The sequence below is a fragment of the Elephantulus edwardii genome, unplaced genomic scaffold (genome assembly GCF_000299155.1).
Source record: "Elephantulus edwardii isolate Elephantulus edwardi_28Jun2011 unplaced genomic scaffold, EleEdw1.0 scaffold00002, whole genome shotgun sequence".
Lineage (NCBI taxonomy): Eukaryota > Metazoa > Chordata > Mammalia > Macroscelidea > Macroscelididae > Elephantulus > Elephantulus edwardii.
This window is the reverse complement of record NW_006399752.1, coordinates 14,710,367-14,723,203: the sequence shown is the minus strand read 5'-3', so window position 1 is coordinate 14,723,203 and position 12,837 is coordinate 14,710,367. Positions and strand designations below refer to the sequence as shown.

General features: G+C 36.7%; 1 protein-coding gene across 1 annotated transcript in view; it reads left to right on the top strand.

The window, feature by feature from the left end:
• Window positions 1–12,837, top strand: part of SLC35F1 (solute carrier family 35, member F1) — a 711,879-nt gene that overhangs the window by 144,235 nt on the left and 554,807 nt on the right. The window lies entirely within an intron of this gene.

Here is a 12,837-nt window from a genome sequence, read left to right as displayed (position 1 = left end):
TATATTTTATTAATTTTCATAAACATTTACAGAGATTTTGGGTTTCCATTCATTCCTTGTTGCACTCATATCCATTCTTTAAAAGCTTTCCTTCCAGCAAGTGAAAATGATTGTGATGAAGAATTAGTTGCAGGTCAAAGTGAGAGTAAATTCACATTACTTTAAAGGGAAAATATGAGTTTCCTGCAAATAAAAAAATCCATAATCTAGGAACTTATTGTATTCCAATCCTTACAATATTGGATATAGGTACTATGAGTAAATACTTTTCACAGATGAAGAAACTAAATATTAAACACTATCATCTAGTCAGTACCAACTCTTGGCTACCCTGCAGTGAGTTTCTTTGAGTAAATTCAAAGAAATGAGGCTGCTCATTTTCCTCCCAAGATGCTGCTGGTGAATTCAAACTGTCAGAGAAGTATGACCTTTAAGGTTAGAAGCATAGCTCAGTACAGACCATACTAGCAGAGAGAAAACCAGTTAAATCAATTTCCACTGAAGCAATTCTTACTCATAGTGACTCCATGTGTTTCAAAGTAGAATAGTCCATAAAGTTTTTAAGGTTGTCACCTTTTGGAAACATATCATGAGGCCTTTCTTCTGAGGTCCCTCTGGAGATGTTTGAATTGCAAGTTTCCCTCTTTGAAAAATTGTGATTTGAGTGAGTGTTTACAAAACACATTGGCTTGGTCAGTCAATCATCCATGCACATTTTGTTCCATAATATTAATTACAATACACACTTTGATTACAATCTACATCCATTCCTATTGGATCTACTATATTATTTTCTCGAAGTCTTGCAGCTGTTAATACTGGGGTACTTGAACTTCATTTTCCCCCCCAAAGCCTTATTTCTTAGTTACTGTGCTTCTGTGTTTCATCAGTGAAGACAAAGTATTATAAAATATTGTTTGGTTGAATGTCTATCCATTGGGACTCTCATTTGTTCCATGTGTTTGAGATCATTAGTATATTTGGCATCCGATACATATTTCAGCCTGTATATAAAATTTGACCACATCAGCACTCATTGAGTTAGAATCTTAGATCTTAGCCGTCATCTTTCTGACTTTTTCAGCTTATGTAGGAATCTCTTTTGCAATATTTCTGACTTTCTAACCTCAACCAACTTGAATTTTCTCTCATTACTAGTACTCTTTAAGTATCAGAGTTTAGTTTTGTAAAACAGCTATTTTTAGTAGTGGAAACCTTTAATACATATTTGTTTCAGGAAATAAAAATTTTCTTCTGCTATTTTCCTCAACTAATATTTTTAATAATGTTTAGGAAAAATTCCAAATTTTTTCCTAATAGGAGAATAAATTGAGAAAACATATCTAAATGTTTTACTTCCACTCAAATTTAAGTTCAATGCAAAGAAGGAAATTATCTTATATACCAGGTATCTTATATATCTTATATACCAGGTATCTAAAACCAGACACAAAGCAAGTGTCAAATAAATAATGTATAAATGAAGCAATGAATAGATTGTGGATTTATCTTTTCCACATACAGAGCTGGACAAACAACTTCAAGTGTGGTCTAAGAAATGACTATATATGCTTCTTAGTTATTTTGGTAGATTGCATGGTTTTTATTATAAATTATAACATTCTTTATTTGAAAGTGGGTAAGCCATGGTGATACAGTATGTTAAGTGTCAGGCTGCTAACTAAATGGTCAAAGATGGAATATACCTCTGTGGGAGAAAAGTGGACAGTCTCCTTTTAAGATTTACAGCCTCAGAAGCCTGATGGAAGGTCGCCATGTGTTGGAATTGACTTGGCAGCCGCAGGGTAGGTATAGTAAACAAGGAAAATGAACATTGGTGATGCTGTGATTAAGCACTCAGCACTGACTAAAGAATAGACAGTTCAAACCCATCAGCCAGCCCTTTGGGAAACAGGGTAATCTGTTTCTGTGGAACAGATCTGGTTCTGGGGAACCCTGTGGGGCAGCATAATAGGTCCTATTGTAACAGACTTGACTACATGATTTGTTTGTATTTTAAAGCAATTATAAAAATACATATTTCCTATTCTTATTCTATTTAGAGTTTTTTTGTCAAGATCAGTAAAAAATATGTTGAGTAAATTTAAAATAAGGGTGGAGATACTCATTAATGCCATTTTCCCTCTTTAAGAAAGCATTTTCCATGGTAGACTGAATGTTACAAATGCTATCATGGACATTTTTTTTTGAGGAATCTTTTTTAGTTTCTAAATGGCTACCTACACAATATGATCTTTCCCTAAATCCTCACATTTATCAATATCAACTTTAAAAATAGAAGTTCAAAGAAAGTATTTTCATGTTTAAATTCTGCAATGATTTTAGCACAAACACCACAGAAGCCCATTTTTATATTCAAGGACATTAGATATATGCCAAAGGAAAAACTTCCACAATTACACCAAGGAAGAGGAATTTCAGCCCTTTCAACTTAAAGAATGATTTTCCAAAGTCATGTTAGATCCTGTTTCAGGTGATGACTATTTGCTGTCACAAAGAATGTGTAGACATATGCAAAATTTTAACCTTTTTAATTTGGACTTTCTAAGCTGTCTTGCAGAAAAGGCATAAGAGATAAGAAAAATGGAATTAAAAAAAGAAATTATAAGTTATTTTTGAGACCCTAAAAAAATTTCTGGCAGTCATTTCTATAACTCCAAACCTACTATTGTCATGTAATTTTTATATTTTTCTATTATATATGCTTTTTTTGAAAGTTACTTTAACTCTTAAGACATTCCTGTGACTATAAGACAGTCTTAGTGGGCAGTGTTGCTTGCCATCTATTTACATAATATTCAGGTTCTGCTCAGTAAATCAATTGGCATGTATAGTGCACTACTAATACCTTTGGAAGCAGGAGTACCATCCACTTCCTAAACAACATGCCTCTGGAAACTCTATGAACTTGATAAATGACAGTAGTTATAGAAAGGCTTCAGGCCTTTTGTTTATAGGGTTGCTACAAGTCGTGCTTGAAGGCAGTCAACAACAACAACAATAATACATTAGAAAGGAAGGAAAACCATATATGAGCTGGCAGTGAGGTTGCATAGAATTTTATCCAGCTTAGTTTAATTATAAAATGCCTATTGAAATTCAGTGTAAAATAGTTTGTTGTTATTTTTATGCGCTTTTGGGTCGCCTGCAACTCATAACTACCCTCTGTACAGGAGCTCTGAACCCTACCCTGTCCTGAGCCAGTCTCACTGATTCCGACACACCTAACCCCATTCCCCCAGTTACTGTATTAATCCATTTCATATGGGGTCTTCCTTTTCTGTACTGTCCCTCTACCCTTCTGAGCATGATTTCCTTCTCCAAGAACTGATCCTTCCTGTCCACATATGCCCAGAGTATGTAAGACAGAGCTTCAGAATCCTAGCCTCCAAGGAGAGTCTTGGTTTCACCCCCTCCAAGACAGACTTATTTGTTTTCTTGGCAGTCCATGGTATGTTCAAGACACTTCTCCAGCACCACAACTCGAAGGCAATGATTCTTCTTCTGTCATCTTTAGTCATTGTCCAACTCTCTGACTCATAGCAAGTAATGGCAAAGATCATGGCCTGGATTAGGTGCACCTTAGTCTCCAGACTGACATTGTTGCTTTTCAGTACTCTGGAGAGATCTCTGACAGCAGATTTTCCCAATACAATTCGTCTTTTGGTTTCCTTACTGTTGGTGCCAAAAGTCTTGATTGCAGAGCAGAACAAGCTGTAATTCTTAACAACCTCAATCTATTCTGCATCTATCATGGTGCTGCCAATTGGCCCAGTGGGGAGAATCTTTATCTTCTTGATTTTGAGCTTCGATCCATATTGAAGATTACAGTCCTTGAGGACCTGCAGCAAGTGTTTCAGGTCCTCTTCAGCTTTAGCAAGCAAGGTTGTGTCATCTGCACAACGTAGGATGCTGATGAGTCTTCCTCCAACCCTGATGCCAAATTCCTCTTCATAAAGTCCTGCTTCCAGAATGATCCATTCCGCATATTGATTGAAAAGGTATGGAGCCAGGAGGCGTTCCTGACATACTTCTTTCCTGATTTTGAACCATGCAGTGTTTCCTTGCTCTGGTCTGACTACTACTTCCTGGTCCAAGTACAGATTTTGCAAAAGCACAACCAAGTGTTCCGAGATCCCATTTTCCTCAAGGTTAGCTACATCTTTAAGGCTTCCCTACATCAGAATTGCTTTTGCTTTTGTATGATAGAGTTCTTCTATATGTGTTTGTGTATGTGTGGATGAGGCCAAGCAGGTCTAAAGAGGTGAAAAGAGTTTTGTGATAAGTATAGAATAGTAACAACAAAGAATATTGTATCTGTGATTCTGTAGATATAGTTAACTCTTATCTTATCATGATAATATCACTATAAATGCACAAACCCAGAAGCAAGTGATTCTGGAAGATCCTTTGTTTTTTGTTCTTACAATAACTTATAGTCTTGTCTATGAAGCTGAGTGAGGCAGAGTTCTGGGACATGGCTTGACTTTCTAGGGACATTTTTAAATATAACCTAAAGGTGTGCTGAGAGAGACTTTTAGGAAGGAAGAACCTAAACTCCAACTTTTTTTTTTTCTTCTGTAGAATCCTGAAGGCACACATACAGTTCAAATCCACCAGCTGCTTTGCTGGAAAAATCTCCTCCTGTGAGGTTAACTGCCTCTGAAAATCCACTGGAGGGTCAACTATTGGTTGGTCCCATCTCAACAGTAGTACAACTGAATGGATATAATCATAGTGCCTAGTACATGATGTTGTTACAAAGATTTAGTAAGTTGACCTACATTAAGCCCATAAAGTGAAAACTCATGCTGTTATTAGATGCCATTAGGGTAATTCCTACTTGAAACAAGCCTAGGTACAGCAGAACAGAAAACTGCCAAGTCTTGTGACATCTTCTCAGAAGTCACTACATTTGAGACCATTGTTGCGGTCACACTGTTGTGTCTGTCCATCTCATTGAGGGTCTTTATCCTTTTTTTCTCACCTAGTTTAACAAGCAAGACATCTTTTTCCAGGGATTGGTTCCTTTTAATAACATGTTCAAAGTTTATGAAAGAATGTTTCAACCTTTTTGCTCTTAAGACAAATATGTTTTTCTTTGAAGATAGATTTATATAATTTTGTTTTGGTCCATTCTTAACCAACTCTACATTTCAATGATATTGTTGTTGTCCACTGTCTTCAAATCAAGCACGACTCATAGCTACTCTATGAACAAAAGGCCTGAAGCCCCTCTACAACTACTGACATTTTTCAAAGTTCATAATAATTTCTATTTTGTCTTCCTTATGTGTTGTCCAGCTTTCACATGCATATGAGTTGATTGAAATTGTCAGTTATATCTCAGTTATAAAAGTAGCATTTGATTTTAACAATTTAAAGGTTTTTAAAAGAGTCTCTTGGAGCAGATTTGGTGATTGCAATATATTGATTTCCTGACTGGTATTTCCAGGAGCATTGATTTTGAATCTAAGTAAAATGAAATCTTTAACAATTTTAATCTCCTCTCCATTTGTTATCACTGTTTAGTGGTCCAGTTGTTAAGATTTTTTTTAATATTTATATGCAAACTTTAAGGTATGTCAAGGTATAATCCATACTGAAGGCTGTAGACTATGATCTTCATTAAGTACTTTAAGTCCTCTTCCCTTTCAGCTAACAAAGTTGTGTCATCTGTGTATCACAGTTGTTGATAAGCTTTCTACCAATCTTGATGCTACAGCCTTTTTCATATAGTCCAGTTTTTTTGAGTATTTTCTCAGTGTACGGTTTTAATGGTGGAAGAATACAACTCTGACGGACATCTTTTTCTTTGTTCTCTTCAAATGATTACTTCTTGGTCTATGTGTAGGTTCATCATGAACACATTTGGGTGAATATTCTGGAATTGTCATTATTTCCAATATTTCCCATGTGTATTATAATCCACACAGCTTAATACCTTTGCATAATTAATAAAACAAGGTAAACAGCTTTCTTATATTCTTTACTTTCTAGCCAAGATACATCTGAGTTAACAATGTTATCTGCCACTCCAAGTCTTCTTCTGACTCTTTCTTGAATTTGTAGCAATTCTCATTTTTTAGTTATCTCCAGCAAAAGTTTCCTTGAATGTGATGGTAATAATATTGTTCAATAAGTTCCACATTCTGTTGGATCACTTTTTAAAAAACAAACACAACTATTGGCTGATCTCTTCCAGTCAGTTGGACAGCTAGTTGTTCTTAAAACTTCTTGGCATGAACAAATGAGTGTTTCCAATGCCATATACATTTTTGAAGCATGACCATTGCTATTGGGTTTGCTATTGCTTCAGCTTTGTGTTTCACCAATGCCTTTAGTGAGGTGTAGACTTTCCCCCATATTTTACTCCTGCAAAGGTTGAATTTTGACCGATTTACTTATTTAGGTAGTGACTGAATTCCTACCTATGCTTTTGATGCTCCTTGTGCCATTCATTACTTTGCTCACAGAAACTTCATTTACAAATGGAGAATTGAATTATTTCTTTAGTTATTTCAACCTGAGAAATACCAAGGCTGTTCTTCCATTTGATTTTCTAACTCCAGGTTTGTTTTGCTCATTTCATTATAATATTTTACTTCTTTTTTTTGCCAGCTTTTGACATTTTCTATTCAGATCTTATTAACAATTTTATATTCCTCCTCTTAAAGAGGCACTCCCATTTGTCAAACATGAGAAAATCAAAAGCTGCTCTTGCCTGCCAGATAGTCTTTCAGACTTTGAAAAGACAGCAGAGTCAGTGATCCAAATAGAAAGATGAGAGGTGAGAGGCTCAAAACTAGTCTCATTTTCCTTTTATCCTTACAATGGAGATTATCACAGTAATGTAGTGAAACTCAGATGAAAAATACGTTTTAAAGTAACTGGAGTAACAAAATCAGTAAGATCCTATTATTATTTAGTTATTTATTTTTACTATTTATTGGCTTTTCTATTTTGAAACCACAGTGAGCACTCTGGACAAATGTGCACTAAATCACCTTCAATTTGTTTTGTTTAGCTAAATATTTGTTTAGTTCTTCAAAGTTGCCGATTGTGTAGAATAATTTAAGATTATGGAGAGTTCTATTTTCAAGTTTTTACTTTGGTTCATTTAAAATTCATTCTAAAGTTGAGTAATTTCACTAACTGTTCTTATGGAGTTAATATCAGCAACAGTTTTTGGGACTCCATTTAGCAGTCAGAATTTCTGTTTTAACAATCAAGGGAAGTGTTAACAATGATTGGAAGTACTTAGTAAAATTGTGAATAGCTGTCTAAGCTTTAAGTTCTTATAAATGCGCTTGAAAACTTGCACCAGTTTAGAAATTAAAAATTCTAATTGTGCTAGGTAGATTCTCTCTGAAAATTATCTAAAATTCAGGTGAACACAAGGGAAAGTTCACTTTAGTGAGTATTTATTGTCTACGCTATGAGTCGCAGGCGACTCGACAGCACATAACAACAACAACTATGTATGAGCATTAGAAAGCTGGACTGTGACTAGGGATGATAAAAGGAGAATCAATGCCTTTGAGCTGTAGTGCCTGAGAAGAGTAATAAATATACCATGGACTGCTAGGAGAACAAACAGATCCACCCTGGAGAAGGTGAGACCAGGCTGCTCCTTGGAGGCAAGTATTATGAAGCTCTATCTGACATACTTTGGGCATATTCAAAGGAGGGACCCATCCTTGGAGAGGAACATCATGCTTGGGAGGGTGGAGGGACAGCGCAAGAGAGGAAAACCTTGTATGAGATGATTGTCTCAGTTACTGGGGTAATGAGGGTAGGTGTGTCAAAGATGATCAGGTTGGTTCAGGATAGAGCAGACTTCAGAGCTGTTGTACATTGGTCACTATGAGTAGCAAGTGACTCAGTGGCACTTAACGACATTAACAACAGTGATGGATGCTATTGTGTATTTCAGTAATACTGCTGAAGATCATTAAAACATGGCTAGAACAGTACATAGATAGAAAACTGCCAGAAGTCCAGTCAAGGCTGGTTTTAGAAGATGCTAGGGCATGCTTCCAGAAACTCTATGAGCTTTGATAAATGTCAATTGTTGTAGAAAGGATTCAGGCCTTTTGTTCATAGTGTTGCTATGAGTTGTACTCAACTCAAAGGCAATCAACAACAACAACATGGCACCAGGGATATCATTCATTGCTAATATTGGATGATCCTGACTGAAAGCAAATAATACCAGAAGAATGTGTATTTGTGTTTTTTTGATGCTGCAAAGGAATTTGACCATGTGAATGATAGCAAATCATGGCTAACATTGGGAAGAATGGGAATCCCATGGGAAGAATGGAAATCCCAGAACACTTAATTGTGTTTATGTGAAACCTAAACCTAAACCGAGAAACTGTCATGTGAACAGAGCAATGAATATTACATGGTTTAAAATGAAGAAAGATGTGTATCAGGCTTGTGTCCTTTCTCCATACCTCTTTAATATGTATGTTGTTGTTGATTGCCTTCAAGTTGAGCATGACTTACAGTGATCCTATGAACAAAAGGCCTGAAGCCCCTCTACAACTATCGACATATATCAAAGTTCGTAGTTTTCGCAGGCAAGTTGTTTAGGAAGTGGATGCCACTCCTGCTTCCAATATGATGAGCAAATTATTTGAGAAGCTGGAATCAGTGGAGAAGAATATGTCATTAAGATCGGAGGAAGACTCCTCAGTAAACTGTGTTATGCAGATGACACAACATTGCTTGCTGAGAGTGAAGAGAACATGAAACAAAGAACACAGCCTTTATTATGTATTGTATCTCAATGTCAAAAATCAAAGATTCTTACCAATGGATGGATAGACAACATCATGATGGAGAAATAATTGAAACTGTCAACAACTTCATCATGCTTGGATCCACACATCAGGAGATGTATTGCACTGGGAAGGTCTTCTGTCAGGGACTTCTCTAATGAAATAAATTTGAAGACTAAGGTGGCTCTGATCCAGGCTACTGTCTTTTCAATCACTTGCTATATATACATTTGAGAGCTGGGAAATGAATAAGGATGACAAGAAAAATTGATGCCTATGAGCTATGCTGTTGGAGAAGAGCACTGAACTCTTCTCAGTAAAGCTCATGAACTTCCAAAGGAACAGATAGATATGTCTTATAGAGGGTGCAGTCAGAGTGTTGCTTGGAGGCAAAGATAGCAGGGTTCCTTGGCGAGGGAACTTGTTAGATAGAAAAAAGAGTTGAGAGAGAGAAAGAGAGAAGCTGGTCCCAAGAAACAAGCAGACCTTTATTGAGTGGTCTGAGGGGGATGCCAGATGACCACTTGCAGAGAGAATCGGAGTGGCATGTAGGCAAACAAAGACAGACTCCTTTTATAGGGGTTTTTAGGGAGACTTAGAAAGGGTGGTACTTTGCTCAAGAATTTATGGCAGGGATCTTGTCAGTGTGTGATTAGGCCCAGGGCCTCATCAGACTCTATTGTCTAGTCACCTTATCAAGAGATAGACATTTTAAGGTTTCCTCAAGAATGAGCAGGCCTGGGGACAACTGCAACATTCTTTCTTTAGACATTATCTTAGAAAGGTGAGGATCAATGTAAGAGAAAGACCTTCAACCAGATAGATTGACACTGTAACTGTAGTAATGGGCTCAAGTGTGTCAGAGATGAGAACGGCACAGGATAGATAGGGCAAGGTTCAGATGTTTTTCATAGGATCCCTATGAGCTGTACTTGGCTCTACAATACATAACAACGACGTATATGAACCATTTCCTCTGAAAACTTGCTGTAGGATAAGTTATGAGTCCATCCCAATTCATTGGCTCATAGCAGCAACAACCTCTGGTAACTTTTTTGAAGTGATCACATGTATGAATCTCTTCCTATTGGTTGGCCAGTTAACTGTCTTCCAGATTTCTTGACATGACAAGTAAGCCTGTTCAGGACAGCATCAGATGGTTGAAACACATCAAATAGTATTTCAATTCATAGAGCCTTATATTCCATCAATATCCACAATAAGAGTTGTACTATTTCCTTTAGTACCATAGTTCTTTTTCATATGCTAAGTCCTGAAACTGTTAAGTGTTGATCAGTTCTTTTTCATAGAGTGACTATATATTTGGATCAGTAACCCTTTGGTATAGTGACTACTGCTAGATCCCCCAAATGCTCTCTCTGTCTTCACATTTCTCCTCCTTGAACTTATTTTACCTGCACCAATTATTGTTTGATGCTCATGTTACCAAATCAAGTGTAACTCTGTTAAAGGATCATCAGTAATTTAAAAACTATTGGGAAACTGGAGCCTATAATTTTTCCGAATGGTTCTGAATTTAGCTTTCTTAATACCTCTATTCCTTTGAGTTGCGGGGCCAGAGAAGTGTGTTGAACATGCTGTGCACTACCAGGGGAACAAAGACGTCTGTCCTGGAGAGGGTGAAACTGGGCTTCTCCCTAGAGGCAAGGATTTTGAGGCTCTGTCTTGTGTTCTGTGGGAATGTGGCCAGGAAGGACCAGTCTTTGGAGAGGAATAACATGTTTGGAAGGGTGGAGGGACAGCACAGGAGAGAAAGACCCAAGGTGAGATGGATTGACTGTGACTGGAGAAATGGGATTAGGTTTGTGGGAGATGATGAGCTTGGCTCAAAACAGGTAGGTTTCAGAGCTACTATACCTACGTCGCTATGAGTTGCAAGTGACTAGATGGCACATAACAGCAACAGTATTTACTTACCTGATGCTGTAAATGTGATCATAACCCTCCTTGCCTTCTATATTAGATTACTGTTTTGGTATAACAAATGACTACCAGTTTAGGGACTTAAAACAAGATCCATATGTTATAGCTTCTCTGGGTCAGAAATCTGAGCATTGCTTAGCTGGATACTTTTGTTTCTGAGTCTCACCAGGTAGGGCTATGATTCTTATTTAGAGCTCATGGTCCTTTTAGCAGAATTCACTTCATTTTGATTATAGGACTGAGGTCCGTGTATTTATCTTAGCTATTGACCATTCTCAGCAACTAGAGACTGCATGCAGTTCCTATGGTCCCAAAGGCATTCTCCTAGCATGGATATTAATTTTGTTTTGAATAACAATGATATATCTCTCTGATTTCCAGTCAGCTACAACAGAGTTCTGTGTCATTGTAATCTAACTAAGGTGGTTGCTGTCCCATTAAATTACAAATTCCATTCACACTCAAGGCAAGATTATTATGCAAGAAATATACACTAGGTAGCAGAAATATCGACTACCACACCCATGTAAGACAATGATGTGTTGGGGTCAATATTTAAAGCTATTAAAGGGCTGACATTTAAAACCAAAGGAGACATTGATTATTAGTTAAGCTAAACTATCATTTTAAGAGAATTTCAGAGTGTGTGTTTTTGGCTTAAGGTTTAAGGATGATTTTAAAACAATAGTTTTGGAGTTTCATCCAGCCTCGATGGATGAAAGTCTGGATTTCATTACATGTTGAAATTATTTTCTGCATCTTCCCCTCCTTTGATCAAGATTCTTGTATAGCATACTAGTTCAAAATTTTCAGTAATGTTAGCCAGGTACAAGCTAGTTCATCTGGTCTCATGGTAAAGGAGACATTTGTTCTTGAAGGCTTACTAGACTCAAAATGCATTGCTTCCTCTTGTGTCCAACTCTTTCTTCCTCATTTGGTTCAGATAACAAAAGAATATCTGTCTTGAGAATTATACCCATTTACAATATGTGATAAAATGATGATAACATTGACAATAATAAATAGAAAGATTAGTTGGACACCTTGGGAAGCAGTAACTTACATTGATGAGGGAAGAACAGTATAGAAAAGGAAGGTGAGATTGATTGCACAACTCGATGAACGTAATCATTGTTACTGAATGTACATGTAGAAAATTAAATTGGTATATGTGAGCTCTTCAATAAAACAGTAACACAATGAATTATGATATTTGCTGCCAGAGTAGAATGGTGGTTGTCATCCTCTATTAGCATTGGCACGCTGTTGAACTATCTGGGGCATGAGTCTGGCCTTATAAAGACTTTTTAAATTTTTTTATTATTCATTCATTGTTGCACATTTTCCTCTGTTCCCCTCCATTTTCCCTCCCCCAGTCCACTTTGCATTGCACCTCTTGTTCTGGGTTGTTGTCATGCATATAATGCCTAATCATATATTACTTTTGGACAGGTCGTCCCCTTATATGTCCCAATGCAACAATGCAGTATTCATTATTTATCCACTCTTTTCCTATTCTTCTCCCCGCCCCCAAGTCAGCCCTGTTTCATATGAATAGTATTTATCCTTATATTATGGAGATATTTTACTCAATATAATGTCCTATAGTCTCCATCATGTTGTGTAATGTTTTATGAGTTCATTGTTTTTCAGTGCTGCATAATATTCCATTGTGTGAATGTACCATAGTTTTTCTATCCATTTGCTTGTTGATGGGCACTTGGGTTGTTTATATCTCTTTGATATTATGAATAGAAGTCTAGTGCTTTCTCAAAAAGTTGGATAGAAATATAATTTGACCCAGCAACTCCACTATTGGGGATATCCCTTAAAGTAGTGAGACCCACTACTCAAACAGATATAGGCACATCCGTGTTTATTGCTACAGAGACTTTTAATCTTGTTGCACTAGACTGAGACTGGAAATTCAGCTAGCAATTCAGAAAGATTAACATTTGATGACAGAGCATATTCTAGGTTTCTACTTGGAGGAACAAAATTTAAACTTCCATGCAATGCTAGTGACAGACCCAATTAGACCTAGGCAGATGGCTAGTGACAACTTTAGTTGGTAACGGCCTTA